We start from the raw sequence: 19812 nt of genomic DNA on the forward strand, positions 1-19812 counted from the left end.
CATGGCAATTATTAAAGTTACAAGTTTTTTAAGTGTAATTTTTGATTCTTGAGAGTGTTCATATTCATGTTCTTGAACTTATGAAGATTAGATGATCATAGGAATTGTTTGTAACCTTCATGGTAGTTTAATTCATGATCATAATGTGTTTTAATGGAGTCCATAACATGTCCTCAAGTTATGGAAAACCAAAAGTCTCACTTTTATTAAAGCCATTAAAAGAACACAAGAGTTATAAAAATGAAGAGTCTTCATTTTTATTACTTAATTAATTCATAAGTTATAAGAAATGAAAAGTTTTGGAAGTTTACAAAACTTGCCCTCAAGTTTTGGAACATGTAAAGTCTTGATTAAAACTTTAGTTCCAACCCTTAGAATTTTAAAAGTTAAAATTCAACCCTTATACTTTATAATATTATAAGTTACTAATATATATATGTATAACGTCAAGTCGTCTTACCGCTAGTACGCCTCATTCACAAAGCCGGTCTATAAGGGGGGTATAAGGTTGTTGCCTATAAAATGGCAACTTAATGGGTGTCCACTCTCACCCACCGCTTCCTTGATCGGTGGAGGGTCGTTAGCCGAACGGGTAAGACAAGGACTTATAAATTCTCATTAAAAGTATGATGAATATTATAAAGTAACTAAATGCTTTTATTAAATTCCCAATCTTAGTTAGTTTAGGAAAATGTGAATAAGGTGCTAATCCATGAAATTACACTTTACACTTTGTTTAAGTCGTTAGTGGAGCTCGTGTGGTTAACCGGCACACTAACTTGGACTTAACAAGGTAGGTAAAGGGTGACTTAAAGTTTATTATAGGTCGGTGGAGCTCGTGTGGTTAACCGGCACATCGATTGAGTAATAACCATTGAGTGTACCAAGTGATTTGCATGGTTACTTCACACCTCGTTTTGTGATCCTCGGTATCCCAGTCACAACACTTGGAGGGCACACTCGAGATTGAAACATGCCTTTGAAAAGTTCATTGAATCTCAAAATAATCTAGGAATTTCTAAGAACCAATTAAAAACCTAATATCTATATTTCGTTTTTCATGGTGGAAATTGGTGAATCGTCATTCACCTACCTTTCAAATATGTTATAGCTTGGATTACGACATACCTCTTCTAAGTTATAATATATTGTGATTGGATTCTAGCCTTAATATTACATTTGGGTGTTTTATTAAGGACTCTCTTAATATCTAAACTAATCTTGTTCTCTTCTTTCAGATGTCTTCAAACAATGCTGCTTCTGGCTCTAATCCTAATGGCTCCTTTACCCTTATGAACTTGTGTGGGAAAGTCACTTTTGATGGATCCAACTTCAATGAATGGATCAGAAACATCAGGATGATTACCCGCTACGAGGACAAAGAATATGTCCTTGACAAGGAGCTTAAGAAGATTGATGAGACCACTGCAACTCCCCAGGAGATCGCTGACTTCCGGGCACATGAAAGGGATGCTACAAAAGTGGCATGCATCATGTTGGCCACCATGACAGCCGAGCTCCAAAAGTCCTATGAGGACTATTATCCTTTTGAGATGCACCAGGACTTGATGGACCGCTACCATCAAAGTGCTCGTCAAGAGCGATATGAAATAATCTCCTCCATGATAACAACCCGAATGAAGGATGGTGAACCCATCACGGGCCACATGCAGAAAATGCAAAGGTATGTGGACCGTTTACTGAAGCTGAATGTGAACTTCCCTGAGGAGTTAGCAATAGACATCATTTTGCACTCCTTGCCATCGTGTTATGATCAATTCCGCATGACATATCACATGAACAAGGAAGAAGTCACCCTCAGCAAACTTCAAGGACTCTTGAAGACCGTCGAAAGTGGTCTAAAGGGTAAGTCGGTTGTTACTACTCCTACTCCTACTCCAACTACGGCCAATGTCTTGGCAATCGGGCATGGCAAAGGGAAGAAGAGAAAGAACCCTTCTAAGGGTACCAAGGGTAAGACCCTTGAAGGCTCCTCTTCAAGCAAAACCAAGAAAGGTTTTGTCACTCCTTCTGCTAACCCTAATGAGGCTGAATGCTTCTATTGCCATGAAAAGTCGCACTGGAAGCGAAACTGCCCAAAGTACCAGCAAGATTTGAAGGATGGGAAAGTAAAACCCAACCATGCAGGTATATACACTATATTGTCTAATAACTCACCTCATTCTAAGTCTTGGGTCCTTGATACAGGTTGTGGTATTCACATATGTTGTGATTTGCAGGGACTAAAAAGAAGTGAGAATGTGGACCAAGGAAATATAAACTTGATCATGGGAAACAGGAAAGCTTCACCTGTCACCAAGATAGGAGTTTATTCCTTAGTGCTAAATAGTGGGTTTACATTAGATTTGAATAAATGTTATTATTCGCCAGAAATGGCAAGAAATGTTATTTCCTTTCATGCATTGTATAAATAAGGTTTTACCTTTTATTTTGATACTAATAATGGTAGTATTGATGCTTTCTTTAATAATGTTCTTTATTTTAAAGCATTACCTTGTGATGGCGTGTATGAAACTGTATCTGTTGTAGATAATCTAGGAAATAATGTATTGTGTATTAACTCTTCCACTAGCTTAGATAAAGCATCCTTATGGCATTGTCGTCTTGGACATGTAAGCAAGAAACGCATAGACCAACTCCAAAAGGATGGAGTCTTGGAGTCATTTGACCTAAATTCAGATGATAGTTGTGAATCTTGTTTGCTTGGTAAAATGACAAAGTCACATTTTACTGGCACTTGTGCTAGGGGTGAAGGTTTGTTGGACCTCATACACACGGATGTGTGTGGACCCTTCAGAACCGCCACAAGAGATGCTAATCGGTTCTATGTGACTTTTACTGATGATTTTAGTAGATATGGATATGTCTACCTAATCAAGCATAAGTCAGAAACCTTTGAGAAATTCAAAGAGTTTAAGCAAGAAGTGGAGAATCAGTTGGGCAGGAACATTAAGATGCTTCGATCCGATCGTGGTGGTGAGTATCTTAGTACTGAGTTCCTTGACTATCTTAAGGAATGTGGGATTGTCTCACAATTGACACCTCCTAGGACACCACAGTTGAATGGTGTAGCTGAGAGGCGCAATCGGACCTTGTTGGACATGGTTCGTTCCATGATGAGTCGAGCTTCGCTACCAATCTCATTTTGGGGGTATGCCTTAGAGACTGCCGCCCATATCCTTAATCTAGTCCCTAAAAAGAAGGTTGCCAAAACACCTCACGAGGTGTGGACTGGAAAAGTTCCCAATATAGACCACATCAAGATTTGGGGTTGCGAGGCTTTCGTGAGACGCGAGACTCGCGATAAGCTCGAACCCCGAAGCAAAAGGTGTATTTTCATCGGCTACCCACAGAAATCCTTTGGTTACATCTTCTATAGACCCATTGATAATGTGGTCTTTGTAGCAAGAAGAGGATTCTTTCGAGAGAGAGAATTCATGAACCAAGGAGACAGTGGGAGGCAAATTGACCTTAAGGAAATTCAAGAGTCAAGTGGTGAAGGAACCTCAAACCCTAGCCCTCAACCTGAGGAGGAAACTCATGTTGAGCCGACTGAAGAATCTATACCTCTGAGGCGTTCCACCAGAGTTAGGAATGCACCTGAGCATTATTATGGTTTTCATATTACTGCAGAAGGTGAGACACTTATCAGTGATAACACACTGGTAAATCTGGATGAGCCTAACAGCTACACGGAAGCCATGGCAGGCCCTGAGGCTGCTAAATGGAAAGAGGCTATGGATAGCGAGATACAGTCCATGTATGACAATCAAGTTTGGAACTTGGTTGACAATGTACCTGATCGTAAGATAGTTGGGTGCAAATGGATCTTCAAGAAGAAGACCGACATGGATGGTAATGTACACACTTATAAGGCACGACTGGTTGCAAAGGGTTATTCTCAAACTTCGGGAGTTGATTATGATGAGACCTTTTCACCAGTGGCCAAGATTAAGTCTATTAGGGTTCTGTTAGCCATTGCTGCATTTCATGATTATGAAATATGGCAAATGGATGTCAAAACCGCTTTCCTTAATGGAAAGTTGGCTGAAGATGTTTACATGGTTCAGCCAGAGGGTTTTGTCAGTACAGAGTACCCCAGTAGAGTGTGTAAGCTCGAGAAATCCATTTATGGATTAAAACCTCGCAGATGGAATCTTTGCTTTGATGAGAAAGTCAAAGAATTTGGCTTTTCAAGGAGTGAAGATGAATCTTGTGTCTATATCAAGGCTAGTGGGAGTATAGTCAGCTTTTTGGTACTGTATGTGGATGACATACTACTCATAGGAAATGACATCCCAACCCTGCAGGAAGTAAAGTCCTAGCTTGGGAAGTGTTTCGCTATGAAGGACCTTGGAGAAGCTGCCTATATCCTAGGGATAAGGATTTTGAGAAACAGGAGTAAAAGACTAATTGGACTTAGTCAAAGCACCTATGTGGACAAAGTGTTGAAAAGGTTCAACATGCATAACTCCAAGAAAGGAGAGTTACCCATCCAGAGTAACGCCAGATTGAGTAAGACACAAAGCCCTAGTACTGAGGCTGAGATAGCATAAATGAGTCGAATACCTTATGCTTCAGCTGTAGGATCGATCATGTATGCTATGACGTGTACTCGACCTGATGTAGCCTTTGCTTTAAGCATGGTTAGCAGGTATCAGGGGAACCCTGGCAAGGCACACTGGACTGTGGTAAAGAATATCCTCAAGTACCTACGGAGGACTAAGGACTGGGTCCTTACCCTCGGTGGCAGTGAGGACTTGAGAGTTGTAGGGTACAGTGATGCTAGCTTTCAGACTGACAGGGATAATTTCCGCTCTCAGTCGGGCTGGGTCTTTACTCTAAACGGAGGGGCAATTACTTGGAAAAGTTCCAAGCAGGAGACAGTGGCTGATTCCACTTGTGAATCAGAGTATATAGCAGCAAGCGAGGCAGCAAAAGAGGCTATATGGCTAAAGAACTTCATCGGAGACCTTGGAGTTGTACCAGCTATAAAGGAGCCAATGGAGATTTTCTGTGACAGCAATAGTGCGGTTGCCTTAGCCAAGGAACCAAGAGATCATGGGAGATCCAGACACATTGACAGAAAATATCACTTCATCAGACATCAAATAGAAGAAGGAATCCTCGTAGCAAAGAGGGTATCATCGGATGAGAACCCAGCAGATCCCCTCACGAAGGGACTGACTTGGACTAAGCATCTCCAGCATGCTCGGAGCATATGGCTGAAGGATGATATTAGTTTTAGTAGGTAGATAATCTTGAAATTTGTAAAATGTAATTAACATTTGATGATAAATAAAAGCTGTTATTTATGAGTAAAGTGTTGCTATCTCTTATCAATCGTTTACTATTATTTCTTTTTGCATGTTTTGACTTCCAGAATAATTATGTTATGGTTTATATCATATTATTCAAACTCTCCATAGTCGGTCATATGTTGGAAGTAGATATGAATCAAGACTGTCATGGGTTGGCTTGTAGAGGTCTAAGATGTTAGACAAAGCGGGGCTACAACACTCATGAGTGCTCATAAGTTCTGAGTATTGGATTCAACCCACGCTCACTTGTATCACTTCATGGAATTTATCTCGAGTGATCGTGAGACGGTAATATCATATAAGTCTTCAAACCTAGAGATATGATTTGTTGCCTATGAGTTGGTTATGCATTGATTGCACGAAAACGCATTGGTAACTCGATGTTATAAACCGTGCTTTTGTGTGTAATTCAACAAGTAGTAGAGCAAACATATGAGTCGAAGTTTATCTGTTCCTTCTAGGATTAGAAGCGATATCTGGGCCCCTCGATGATTTTGTTTTGATCTATGTATCGGGCCCGGTCAGAACTAAGTTGATGTGTTCAATTAAGTTCTTTGTCAAACAAATCGGAAATCGGGAAACAAACAGCTGGACAATAAGTAAGACATTGTTCCATGTATTTGTCCGGCTGATATCTAGAACAGAGGATTATATGATCACTTATCTTAAATGGCGTATCATCATCTTCTCAGTTCCGAGAGACCTTGAAAGAGCTACGATTGCCGATCGGTTCCTGAAGTATTGCAGTTATAGTTATTAGACTTATCCAAGTGGGAGACTGTTGGATAAGGTGTATAAGTCCATAACTATTTCTGGTATGTACTTGACCCGACCCGACATGGTCCATTTGGGTTGCATGGCACCATGCAATTGGATAAACTAAAATGAGAGAAATAACACTTATGGTTTATTAATATATTATAAGTTCTAATATATTAATAATATTATTTAATTAGTTTGATCAAGAATTAATTAAGAGATCAAAAGATAACTAATTAAATATATAGGTAGATTATGTAAATCTTCCATATCTTATATAGTGGGCTAAGAGGCTCCATGGATTATCAAGTTGGGTTCCACCCATAGGATGCTCCATGGAGGCTCCATGGGAGTTACAAACCCATGGGTCATGGAAATGAAGAGTCATGCCACATTAGGGTTTACATGGTGTAACCCTAGATGTGACACACTATATAAGCAACATGTTCTCCACCAAAATCGGCGACACTAAGAAACAAGAGGGCTAGAGCCGATTTCGCAAGTGTAAGATTCTCTCAAAGTTTACTCCTTTGCATTTGGTGTTGTGTGAAGCATTTGAGGCATCACACTTGGGGTGCTAGGCTCACGAGGTTTCAAGGATCATAATCAACAACAAAGTAAGTTATTCTATCTTTCATTCAAGTTAAAAATGTTCCCCATGTATGCTAGATAGGAATATAACCTTGGAATTCAACTTTGCATGATTATTAGACAAACATAGATCCAAGGTTATTAGGGTTGCATGTACACTTAGGAAGTGTTAGAATTCTCAAAACCCATCAGTTCGAGGCCTCCCTCTTCTCAAGTTTGACAAGGAACATCTGTGTGCTGCATGTGAGATGGGCAAACAAAGCAGAAAGAGCCACCCTACACGAATTAATACAAAGATTGTTGAAGCTCTTGAACTATTGCACATTGACCTATGTGGACCTTCGGCTATCGAGAGCATCGGTGGTAGTAAGTACATTCTTGTGATTGTAGATGATTTTTCACGCTTCACTTGGGTTTTCTTTCTTAAACAGAAATCAGATGCAACTCCCAAGTTGAAGACATTATCAAGCAAGTGGAAGTGCAGTTGAGAAAGACAGTGAGGAATATCAGAAGTGACAACGGTCTGGAATTCAAGAATAACGATTTTGAGGACTTTCTGGCTGACAAGGGGATAACTCACAATTTTTCGGCCCCTTATACACCACAACAGAATGGGATTGTTGAAAGACGAAACCGTTCTTTGTGTGAAGCAGCCAGAACCATGCTTAGTTTCGCTTCTCTTCCGTTATACTTCTGGGCTGATGCAGTTGCAACCGCATGCTACACTCAGAACCGATCCTTGCTCAAAAAGAGATTCTCAATCACTCCATACGAGATCATAAACAATCGAAAGCCCAACGTCAAATTTTTTCATGTGTTCGGTTCAAGGTGCTTCATCTTCAATTCAAAGGAGAACCGAAACAAGTTTGACGTCAAAGCAGATGAAGGAAATTTTCTAGGATATTCACTCTCTTCAAAAGCTTACAGAGTGTTGAACAAATGCTCCAAATGAATTGAAGAAACATATTACGTCACCTTTCACGATAATTATATGAAGAAAGTGCAAAGGAGTGCAAATGACTTAAGTGAAATATTTCCTGAATCTGGACAGGTCTCGGTTCCTATATCCAACTTGTTTGAAGTGTACATTCGGTTATTCGATGAACCAGAGAAAGCGGCACACTCAGAGGCGAAAGCAGCAGATAACAAAATTGATAATCTCAAGAAGATCATAGATGAAGCTGCCAAAGAAATGGAAAGTGAACCTCCTAAAACTATAGGTGTTCAATCCTCAACTGACTCTCCCATCAACGGCTCAATCTTCAAGGGGGAGAGTTCTTTAGCACCAAAGACAACCGAAATGTCTTTTGAGGGGGAGAGTCCTATTCAATCCCCAACTCCTAAAGGTCCAAGCGAGGTTGAACATACTGCTCCAAACCCACCCAATAGTAGTCCAATCGAGGGAGAGAATCCAAGTCCCACAAATGATGCATATTCTGATGCTACCACTGGTTACACTTCGCCAGTCGAGGGGGAGAAAGAGAATGCAACTGACGAAGGCGAAGGTGATCAATCAGAACTTGAAGAGGAAGTGACTGCTGAATTGGATCCAACATATGACCCAAATTATCCTCTATTAGCCAAATGGACCAAGGACCATCCCAAAGCTCAAATTATTGGAGAATCATCTGAAAAAGTACTCACTCGCTCACAGTTGAAAGCGAAACAAACTGCATTATTCTCTAAAGTTGAATTCTGTATGTTTAATTTGTTCATATCCAAGATCGAGCCGAAAACAGTTAATGCTGCACTTGATCATCCTGCTTTCTGTCTTATAATGAGACATCACTCACATCCAATACACATTTGCTTTCTTTCTTTATCTTTTGTCACTCTATTGCACGAAAATTTTAATTTTCCAACATTCTGGTTGCTGTTGGTTCGATTTGTGTTTATTTTTTTGGCAAAATAGGGGTAATTCTACATCTTGGAGTGAAACTGAATTTCAAACAACGATTGAGGATAAGGATTTGGGCACGTGAATTTGAACAGTCGAGCTACCCACGCATGCTGACGTATACCTGGGAGTAACCAACCTGTCACATCGCGCTTTTTCAGGCGACGTTTTAGTGACCGCGTCATTATCATGATGATATTTCTCTCTCCTGGCAACGGTATATAAAGGGTTTCTAATTTTATTTGTATTTTACCAGCCACAAATTCTCTCCCATTACAAAGCAAGTTCAAACTGTTCATCTTCTTCCTTCGATCAACAATGGCGACTTCTTCATCCGTTCACGATCAAACTGCTTCGTCCACATTGCTTTCGATCAAGCCCAATCAGAACATGATTATTGAACTCAATCCGTTTCTGTACGACTCGTATATGCTGCAGGTGGTTGAGTGTTTGAAGTATTCTCCACTGGTTCTAGCCCTAACACAGGTGGAAGCCGTTCCGATGTCCCTTCTATCACAAGTTTATTCTACTGCCTCATATGACAAGAACAAGGAAAGAATCTACTTTCTAATCCATTCTAAAAAGGCTTCTATTTCAAAAGGGAGATTTTGTTCCTTGTTGCACCTCGCTGTGGATTCATCTGTGATTTCACCCGATTTCATCACCACTACTCAGATTTTCTCGATGCTGTACGAAATGGGATACACTGACGTGCTTACAACAATAACGAAGGTTAAGAAGTCCTGCCTACCGTCCCCATGGAATGGCCTGCTTACTCTTCTTATCAAGAGTTTGGCGGAGAGAAGTGCTGGATCTTATGGCACCAGCAAGGCTTTCCTAACCCTTGTCTACGGCCTTTACAATGGTCTCAAACTTGATTATGGGACGATCATCTGGTCTCAAGTGGTGCAAAGCCTCAACACTACAACGAGGCATTCTGAAATTTCATGTGCACGATTCTAGACTCTCATTACCAGAAGGGCGATAAATTCTTTGGAAATTCCGGTGATGAAGGATGCCCTAGTTGCGTCTATTGCTACGTTTCACACCAAGAAAATCATAATTTCTGATCCTCTGAAGTTCCCTCACATTGGCTCTATCCCTGAGACAATGTATAGATGTGTTACAGCCGACAGTAAACTCATAGCTGATTATCGAAAACTTCCTCCCAAGGAACCGAGAGTTCTATCTCCTGAACAGCAGGCTGCCCTAGATGCTGTTGACAAGCCGAGTAACCGAGGTAAACGGATTTCTACCAAGAAAGAACCAAAAGAGGAGGATAAGTCTAAACCTACCAAGACCAAGAAGTGAAAGTCTGATAAAGGGGATTCTTCTAAACCGAAGAAGATTAAAAAGATGGCAAAAAGGTCCAAGAGTCCTACTCCTCCTAGCTCAAAAAATGACGAGGAAGGTGAAGAAGAGGAAATTCGTCGTGCATCACCGAGAGGTAACACTCCTCCCCGATCTCCTACTCCAACCGAATCTCCTCATAATAAACTTCCAACCCCACCTCCATCACCGAAACAGACAGTTCCAGTTTCGGTTCCTCCTATTCCCCCATCTACCACATTTCCAACAACAACTTCCTTACCATCACCACCAGTTTCGTCTATTCCTATTTCTACAACTCCCATCTCAACTCCTAATTTTTCCCAATCCACTACCACCACTATTCCTGAACCGACAGTAGGAGTCAACGTATCTGATACGGGGGCGACTACTGAAACAGAACCCCCAGTTACTTCTACACCCCTTTCACCCTCACCTTCAACCGACTCTGGTGCCACTCTCGGTGGTGCTCATGATGAGTATGATTATACATACTTCAGTCCCTCTAGGCTTCCTACTGATGAGGATGATGATGCTCCAGTCACAAGACAAAATCTGCAGAGCAGTCACGATAAGCTTGATAAATTGCTTGAGGACAGCAAGTCATACAGTGGTGTTGTACTCAAGGCTTTTCTGGATACAGCTCTAGAACAATACACTGATTCCATTGAAAAATCCACCAAAGCTGTTAATGAGTCTACCTCCTCTTGCAAAAAGGCCACCACTGATGTTACTGAAATTGTACATAGTACTCAGATTTTTCTTGAGTCACTTAAAGGGCATGCTGATACAAATGAAGCAAAGGTAAATGCTTCTGTGGATTCTTTCTCCAAGTCTCTTCAAGAAGAACAAACTAAGTTTGAGGCTATGCGTTCCTCTATCCAAGCCGAGCACTCTTCACTTATCAGTTCAGTGAATTCTCGACTTAAATCTCTTCACGCTGATTTGGCGAAAGAAAGTGCTTTGAAGGAAGAATTTGCTCGCCAAACATCCATGGTTGAAGTACAGAAAGTGCAGCTAGCCCAAGCAGAAAAAGAAATTTCTTTGTTAAAGACCGAAAGAGCTGTTTTTCGCAGCTGTGCAGGGGATGTGAAGGATATGCTCACCAACATTCTTGGTGCTCATGATCCTATCCTCACTTTGACCATTCGGAATCATCTTACAACAAAACTTCTTCCCGCCCTTGCATTGTTACACGAGATGAAGGGTGTTTCGGAGAGATTTATTGCTCCAAAACATGGGGAGAGGATGCTCATCAACCGAAGGTTAAGACTGAAACCAAAACTGCTCAACCGAAGGTCAAAGTTACAAACGAACTGAAGGATAATGTAGCTTCAGGTTCTGGTCGACAAGAAAAGCAAAAGGAGATTGATGATGATAGCAGTAACGAATCTGGTGAAACTATTGCTGAGGCTCTTAAGCGAAAGAAGAGAGATAAAGAGCTTGATGAAACCTTGAAGGTTGCAAGGGACGCAGAGGAGAGGGAAAGGAGAAACAAGGAAGAAGAAGAAGCCTTGAACTGCAAGAAGGCCTTGTTTCCCTTATGGACTAAAGAGGCACTTATCAATCAAGCTATAGAGTTTCCAAGTATTTATTGGTTGGAACCTGTTGCTTCTTTTGACTGTGATAATTCTAAGGACTCGCAGTTCGACATGCCAATCACACGAAAGGCATTCACGTTCCACTGCTTTGATTCGACTGCTGAGGTTCCTTTTCCTCATCCAAAGGTTGACCGAGAGCTTATTGATTTCTATCTGAAGTATGGACAACCTCAGTACTTGACATGGAGCGCACATAAAATAATCACTGTCAAGGTACTGAAACCTACGTCTGCTGGGAGATTTGTAAATGTCAATTTCAAAATCACACGAGGTTCTGCAAACTCGGTGTCGATTATATCTCTAGCAGATCTTCCGAATCTAAACCCTCATGATTGGATTTTATTATTCAATATTCTTCTTACAAATCCGAGGGAATATGAACCAATTTTGGAACACTTGAAGAGGATGTTGGCTTCTTACATCCATGAGGTTGCAGCTATGGATCAAGAAATAGCGAAAGTAATGAACAAGAAACCGACCATCAAGCCAACACCGAAACCAGGAGATGTAAATAAAATGAAGATGGGGCAAATAGATTCAACACATCTTACTGTGATGTTTACAAAAGGAGAAGCTCATAGATTTTTATTCACTCTTGTTGATAAACATTTATTTTCAACTGACTGCTTGGAGCACATCATCAACATTATACATCGGTGCAAGCAGAACTCAGAAGCTGACAAGAAGAATTTTACTAACATGCTTCGGTCGTACATAACGTTTCGTCATCATTTGCTGGCTATCATTCCGAAGGTGTTCAAAACAATAAAGAAGACTTCTGCAACTCAACCGAAGTGAGCTTTCGGTCCCATTGACGCAAAGGGGGAGATTGTTGAGTCTAATTGTGTTGCGTCTTGGGCTTTATGTTTTGTATCCGGATTGGGCCTGTCCATCCGTGTTCATCTAATAGGGTTATACTATAAATATTCATGCATGTATGCATTAGACGGTGTTGATTATTACGTTCATTGTTTTGTAACCCTAAACACCTCTACAGTCGAAGTTCTTAATCGAGCTCTTCTGAGGTGTTGAAGTATTAATCATACGACATATTCAAAGCCATTCTTGTGTTCTTGATTACATTCTTAACGGTTTGCTTGCATAGAGTCTAACGATCCTAAAAGAACTTTGTTCTAACAAAATTCATTTCGTAAGAACCACTGATCAATTGGCTGATATCTTCACTAAGGCCTTGCGTGAAGCAAGTTTTAATAAAATCCTTCAAGGCTTAGGAATGATGGAAGCTGAATCTGTACCGAAATCTCTTTTGTCTTAATAAAAGTTGGAAGCGAAATAGAGCGAACGCTCGGTCCATTTCGGGTTCGGTTCTTCCGGGAACCGAATTAAACCGAACGCTCGGCCTATTTCGGGTTCGGTCTCACCGGGCTCGGTTCGCCTCTCATCTATATATGATGATTTCGGTTGTATAGTATGTATACTCTTTTCTCGCAAATTATTTTATGTTTTTCCTTTTAATTCTTTTTCAGAAAAACTTATAAAATCCAAAAATATTTTTCTTTCTGTTTTAATTATTTTTCATAAAATCTTATAAAATCTAAAAAAAAACATGTTTCTTTTCTATTTTATTTCTTTTCAGAAACCTCAAAATTCAAAAATATTTTCTTTCATTTTATTGCAATTTCTCTCTAATATTATTTGTGTATAAGATTTGTTCTCAATGATGAAGCTGGGGCAGGTATAATTCTTTATCTATGTACTAGCTAAGTGTCCCTAGAAGCATGTTGCTGCATGTTAACCCAAGCCTCACAAGATTTTGAGTGAAGCCTTAATGACTTGATATATACAAATCATGTCTTACCAATTAGGCTGTCAAATTCACTCTGATCATGAGCTACCTTACTCCTCTCCAGTTGAGTTAAGAGTTTTTCTGCTTAGTCTATCTTTTATAGCAGAGGTACATTCGGTTCTTTAACCACCTCCTATTTATTCTCCATCATACTTCATCTCATAAATGTAACCCTCGAGACTCTCAACATTACCACTGAGGTTTATGGTTACATAACTTCTGTGTTAATGATCTTAGTTTCGTGCCACTACGTGCTAAGTGAAACCCAAAATTCAAAACCTTTTACGAATTGACGGTGAACAATTAAATGTTCTAGCTTTCACCTTTTGAATTAACGAATCCACTTTTCTGACAGTGCCCTGAAATCTCCTTTTATTTTTGAGAGATCCTTATGAAAATGTCTTTCACCAAGATTTTTCTTCCCATAGGATCCAGGTTTATTTTTTTTTTGAGATTTCCAATTAATATTTATCAACAAGTCACGGAATATGTTCCAAACCTACTTGTTTAACAGGCCACATCGGTCTCACAAGTACTTCGTTCTATTTTCGGTCTTATATCAAGTATCGGAAACCAGAATTGAAGCGAAAGCCACCCTTAATAGCCTTATATATAAAAGATACCTTTCAATGCTTCTCAACAAGTACTTGATCGTAATTCAACGGGAATCCAAACAAGCACTTTGAAGTCTCTCTTTACTTTGAAGGAAGAGATTCGTGCCCAGGATCCACTGCTTTATGTCTTAAATGACATCACAAATTCACACAAAGAGTTTGATTTATTTCTTTATCTTTGACACTACCTTGCACGAAAATCTTGAATTATCCAAAAATCTTGTTTGGTTATTTAACGATGTAATGCAGTTATTTCCAAACGAAGGGATGGGTCAATATTAAGCCTTTTGTAATTATGGTTATAAAGATCTGATTGAAGGTTCAAGCGGTGACTCAGCAGGAAGTGTAATCGATTGGTGATTTGAATTGTTACCTAATCATACGTCATCAGCTGCTTTATCGGAATTGCCAGTTGTAAAATCACGCCTTTTTAGGCGTCGTTTCCTAAATTAATGGAATCATTGCTTTCAATTTTTCTCTCTCTTCAACATCGTATATAAAGGATTGATTTATGTGGCATTCTTCTCTACCAAACTTCATCTCTCTCAAGCAAAAGAAGGCGATTTAATTTCCACTGTTCATCTTCTTCTTCATCAAGCATCAACAATGGCAGAATCTTCCTCTGTTCAAGAAACCACTGGACGCTCCCCTCTTCTCGCAATCAAGGCCAACCAAAACCTGTTGATCAATCTTACACTGTTCCTCTACGATACTTACATGTATCAAGTGGTGGAATGCCTAAAATATTCCCCACTCGTCAAGGCTCTCTCAACGGTGGAAGTTGTACCAATGGTATGCCTCTCCCAACTTTATTCCACTGCTACGTACGACAAAGGTGCAGAGAAGATTTACTTCGACATTCTCCACCAAAAAGCTTCAATCTCCAAGAGCCGATTTTGCTCGTTGCTAGGGCTTACTTATGACGAATCCATGGTGAACCCTGATTCCATCTCCACATGTCAGCTTTTCTCTATGTTCTACAACACGGGGTACATTGAAACCCTAACTACTGTGACCAAGTTCAAGAAATCATGCCTTCCTCCTCAATGGAATGACCTCTTCACCCGTCTTTTTAAAGGGCTTTTTGAACGCAGTGCTGGATCTGATGGTGCTAGCAAGTCTTTCATGACTCTGCTTTATGGATTTTATAATGGTATCAACCTTGATTATGGTTTGGTTCTATGGCTTCAACTTGTCCAAAGTTTGTCATCTGCTTCTCGCCACACATAAATTTCTTGTGCCCGGTTTTGGACCATTATCACTCAATGGATTATGGAGCGCTATCATGTTCCTATCATGGAAGACTCACTTCTCTCCTCCATTGCTACCTTTCATACCACTAACATCATTGTCACTCATCCGTCGAAGTTTCACTTCGTTGGCTCAATTCCTGAGGCAATTTATGCCTGTGTGTCCCCTGCGAGCAAGATTATTCAGGTGTACAAGAAGCTCCCCTCTTCTGGTCCAAGGGAACTTTCTCCTGAAATGATAAAATCTATTGAGGAAGCAGACAAACCTGCTAAGCGGGGCAAGAAGCAAGAAGCGAAAAAGGGGGATAAAGGAGGTCAAGTATCAAAGACTCAGACTCCAAGGAAGCAAAAGTCTGAGAAGGCAACACCTTCTCAGCCCAAGCATAAGAAGACCAAGAAACCTGCTCGGAAGCTTATTCTTCAATCATCAAGCGACTCAGACTCAGAGTACATGCCTACTGGTCATAAACACCCCATTCCCAGTGAATCTGAGAGCGAAAGCTCAGATGATGAAGGTTCGGCTCGTGGTGGTACCCCACCTCGTTCGCCTACAGCAGAGGTACATGTTCGCTCCAAAGCACCTTCTCCTCCACCTGTTTCCATTCCTATTTCCTTACCTCCCATTTTCCCTATCATCACATCACAACCTTCCTCTACCATTCCCATTCCTACACCTATTTTCTCTGAAGATACAACTACAACCACCACTAGAGTTCAAGCCAACGTATCTGATACGGGGGTTCGTTCTTCAGCACCCGAAACCCCTGTTACCACCAAACCTCTATCACCTACCCAATCAACAGAAACCAATACCGTTCTTGGTGGTGAGGACTTGGAGTTTGATTCTACTTACTTCAGTCCTTATCGTGTCCAAAGTGATGATGATGAAGACCCTCCTCTTACCAAGCGACATCTCAAGGTTGTGACTAATAAGATTGATCAGTTACTATCTTCATCCACTGCTGGTAGGGTTGTAAACGAACTGAACGTTCGGCGAACCGTTCGTGAATTGTTCGGCGGGAAGTTCGTTTATGTTCGTTTATTTAATATATGAACGAACATGAACACAAATTCTTGTTCGTTTAGTTAAACGAACGAACATGAACAATGGTCTCGTTCGTTCATTTACGTTCGTGAACGTTCGTTTATGTTGTTCGTTTACGTTCGTTTATGTTCGTCCATTTAAGTTTTTTTAGGTTAATATATTTTCAATTGTTTTTTTATTACATTACTATATTATAGTTCGTTTATGTTCACATATGTTTAATTGTGTTTGTTTATCTTTGTTCGTTTATGTTCGTTCGTTTATGTTCGTTTAGCATGTTTACAAACATAAACGAACGAACATGAACAAGATAATTTGTTAAACGAACAAACATGAACAAGAAAACTCCGTTCGTTTATCCGTTCGTGTTCGTTCGATTGTTCGGCTAACTTAAACGAACGAACATGAACAAGCCTTTGTTCGTGTTCATTCGGTTCGTTTACAGCCCTAACTGCTGGTGCTTATTCAGAAGCTTCCCTCAAAGCTTTGTTCTCTTCCGTAGTCAAAGAACATACTACCTCAATATCCGATGGTGCAAAGGCTATTGATGCCTCTACCTCCCAATGCCAGAAGGCTTCGCTTGCTGTTGAAGCCTCAACAAAAGACTGCAAGGATGCAACCGCAAAAGTCGAAAAACTAATATCAGAGGCTCAACTCTTTTTGGATTCTTTGCAAGCAGCTGCTCAGAAAAACGAACAAACAGTGAACACATCTGTTGACAATTTCACACGTTCAGTGGAGGCAAAGAAGACACAACTTGAAGTGGCTCGAAAAGCTATTGAAGCTGCTAACGAAGAGCTTCATACTAAAGTTGATAATCGCTTAACTCAACTTGAGGCCGAGCTTGCAGTCGAAAACAAAATAATGGATGAGCTGGACAAGAGAACTTCCCAGCTCAAAATTCAGAATTTAAAGCTCCGAACCACAACCAAAGAGCTTGAAGATTTAAAGTCTGAACGAGAGGTGATTCGAAGCTCCGTGGGTGATGTCCATTCAATCTGGTTGCATCTCCTGGACGCCCATGACTCCATATTGACTATCTCCATTCGACGCCACTTAGTTGAGAAGCTACGTCCTACTTTGGATATTTTAAGTAGGATTGAGGGTGTTCCGGAGACTAGTGTTCTTCCGAAACAAGGGGGAGAAAAGATTCCACAAGGCAAGGCTGACAAGGCTCAACCTCAACCCCCTCCAGAACCAAAAGCTACTGCTGGACCGAAGGATAATGTAGCTTCGGTCAGTCAGAAGGAAAAGAAAAAGAAGAAGATTGGAGAAGACGATGAAGATGAAGATGATGATATTGAAGACATCATGAAAGGGAATCCTTCTAAACCTCATCAGAAAATCAAGCCATCTGATCAAGAGATTCGGGTGAAGATGAATCTTTTGGAGAAAGAGTTGAAAGAAAAAGAACTCTTAGAGAAAAAGAAGTCCATGTTTCCGGAATGGACCATTGAATCGCTCCAGAGGGAAGTCATTGATGAACCGGGTACTCACTGGCTTGAACCTGTTATGTCGTTCGGTCTTGAGAACTCAAAGGATTCTCAATTCGATATGTCAATCACCCGAAAGGCATTTATCTTTCATTGCTTTGACTAACGGCTGTCATTCCCTCTCCAGACCCGAAGGTAGATCGGGATTTATTGGAGTTTTACCTGGAGTTTGCTAAGCCACAATACTTGACATGGAGCCCAAAGAAGATTACAACGGTTAAGGTATTGAAGCCCTCTTTGGCTAGGAAATTTGTTAATGTTAAATTCAAAGTAACCCAAGGCTCGGATAGCTCGGTCCATACTATTTCCCTGGCTGATCTACCGAACTTGAACCCGCACGAATGGATACTCCTCAACAATATTTTGTTGTCCAATCCTCAGAAGTATCAACCGATCATTGATCACGTCAAGCGAATGCTTGTTTGTTACATTCACGAAGTAGCAAAGATGGATCAAGAAATCGAATCTGCCATTCACAAGCGAACTACGATGAAACTGATTGGAAGAACTGGCAATGTGAATGCGATGATCAAGGGCAAAATCGATCCTAAGTTTCATATAGTGATGTTCATTAGGGGCAGAGGTCAAAAGTGCCTGTTCGCTCTTATTGACAAGCACTTGTTCTCTACTGCTTGCTTGGAGCACATTTTGGAGATCATACACGGGTGTAATCAGAACAGTGAAGCTGACAAGAAGTTGTTCACCGATATGCTTCGTTGGTACATTCAGTTTCGGCAGACACTTCTTGCGATCATCCCTCGGCTGTTCAAGGTTGTGAAGCAGGTCAAGGTCACTCAACCGAAGTAGTCTCTCGCCTCATTTGACGCAAAGGGGGAGATTGTTGGGTCTAGTGGTGTTGCGTCATTGGGCTCGGTCCTTAGCCCAGTTTTGTTATCCGGTTTGGTCCTGTCCAACCGTGATTGTTTTATTAGGGTTTAGTATTTAAGGTGCATGCATGCATCCTTAGTAGTAATCGCTTTAATTATTATTATGATCATTGTACTACAAACCCTAGCTCGCCTCTACAGTGGAAGTTCTTCATCGTGCTCTGCTGAGGCGTGACTACTTTGAATCATTAAGCATTACTTGATTCAATATCGTGTTTATTGTGCTTGTTTGCTTTTGCTGTTTAACCTGTTGAAGATCTAATCGATCTAAGAGTTTTTCAACTCAACAAACTTGATGGTAATATTTTTCAAAAATGTTTTACATGAAAAAATTTCAGGTTTATACCTTTAAAATGACTACTCTCACGCGTTCATACGATTTTCTACAATATTTGGCGATTTTTACAAAACTGTCTATCATTTCAGGAATGATTTCCGACCAGTCTGTGAAGATGAACATTTTCACACTGGTTTGAGGGCATTAAAAATTATAATAAAAATTATGAACAAAGTAGACTCATTTTCCAAACACTCGGAGTTTACGGATCGAAATTTCGACTAACGATAATTTTCCTATAATTTTTCTAAAAACAGGGACAAAAAAATCAAAAACAAGGAATTGTTTTTATCATGCTAAAAGCACTTATATTTGAGTTAGATGCAAGTTTATATGACTTATATATACTTTTAAAACATCTAGACATGTTAACTTATATGTATTTATATATTTATATGATTATATAAATTGTCTTGACAAACCAACGTAATAAACTATATTTAGCATAGTTGAAGGTCGCAAACCACACTTTCAAAGGACACACAATTATTTAAAGGCATAATTATCTTATTTGCAAGTAAAACGGAGTCATAGTTCACACAAAATTTGTTACGGCTCTTGTGGGACATTGTGTTTGACATCTATCGAGTGTACAACCGTAGCCTGTAGTTATAACCAGATTCTCCTGGAGGGAGAGCGGGAGTTTGTGTATAGATTTATACGGGTTTGACACCCCACACCTGAGTTGTTCGCTACAGTTAGACTAGGCCAGTCTAGGGTGACAAAAACCTTACCTTAAATACGTCGGCGCCTGAAGAGCGTCATGACAGGCGGATTAGTCATTATCGAGTATGGTTATAACGACTCACACAGGGAATAACAATACAATTTTGGTTTACGGGAAGCTTACACTTCATTGG

This window comes from Lactuca virosa, chromosome 1 (assembly GCF_052849685.1).
Source record: "Lactuca virosa cultivar CGN04683 chromosome 1, Lactuca_virosa_CGN04683_v6, whole genome shotgun sequence".
Classification (NCBI taxonomy): Eukaryota; Viridiplantae; Streptophyta; class Magnoliopsida; order Asterales; family Asteraceae; genus Lactuca; species Lactuca virosa.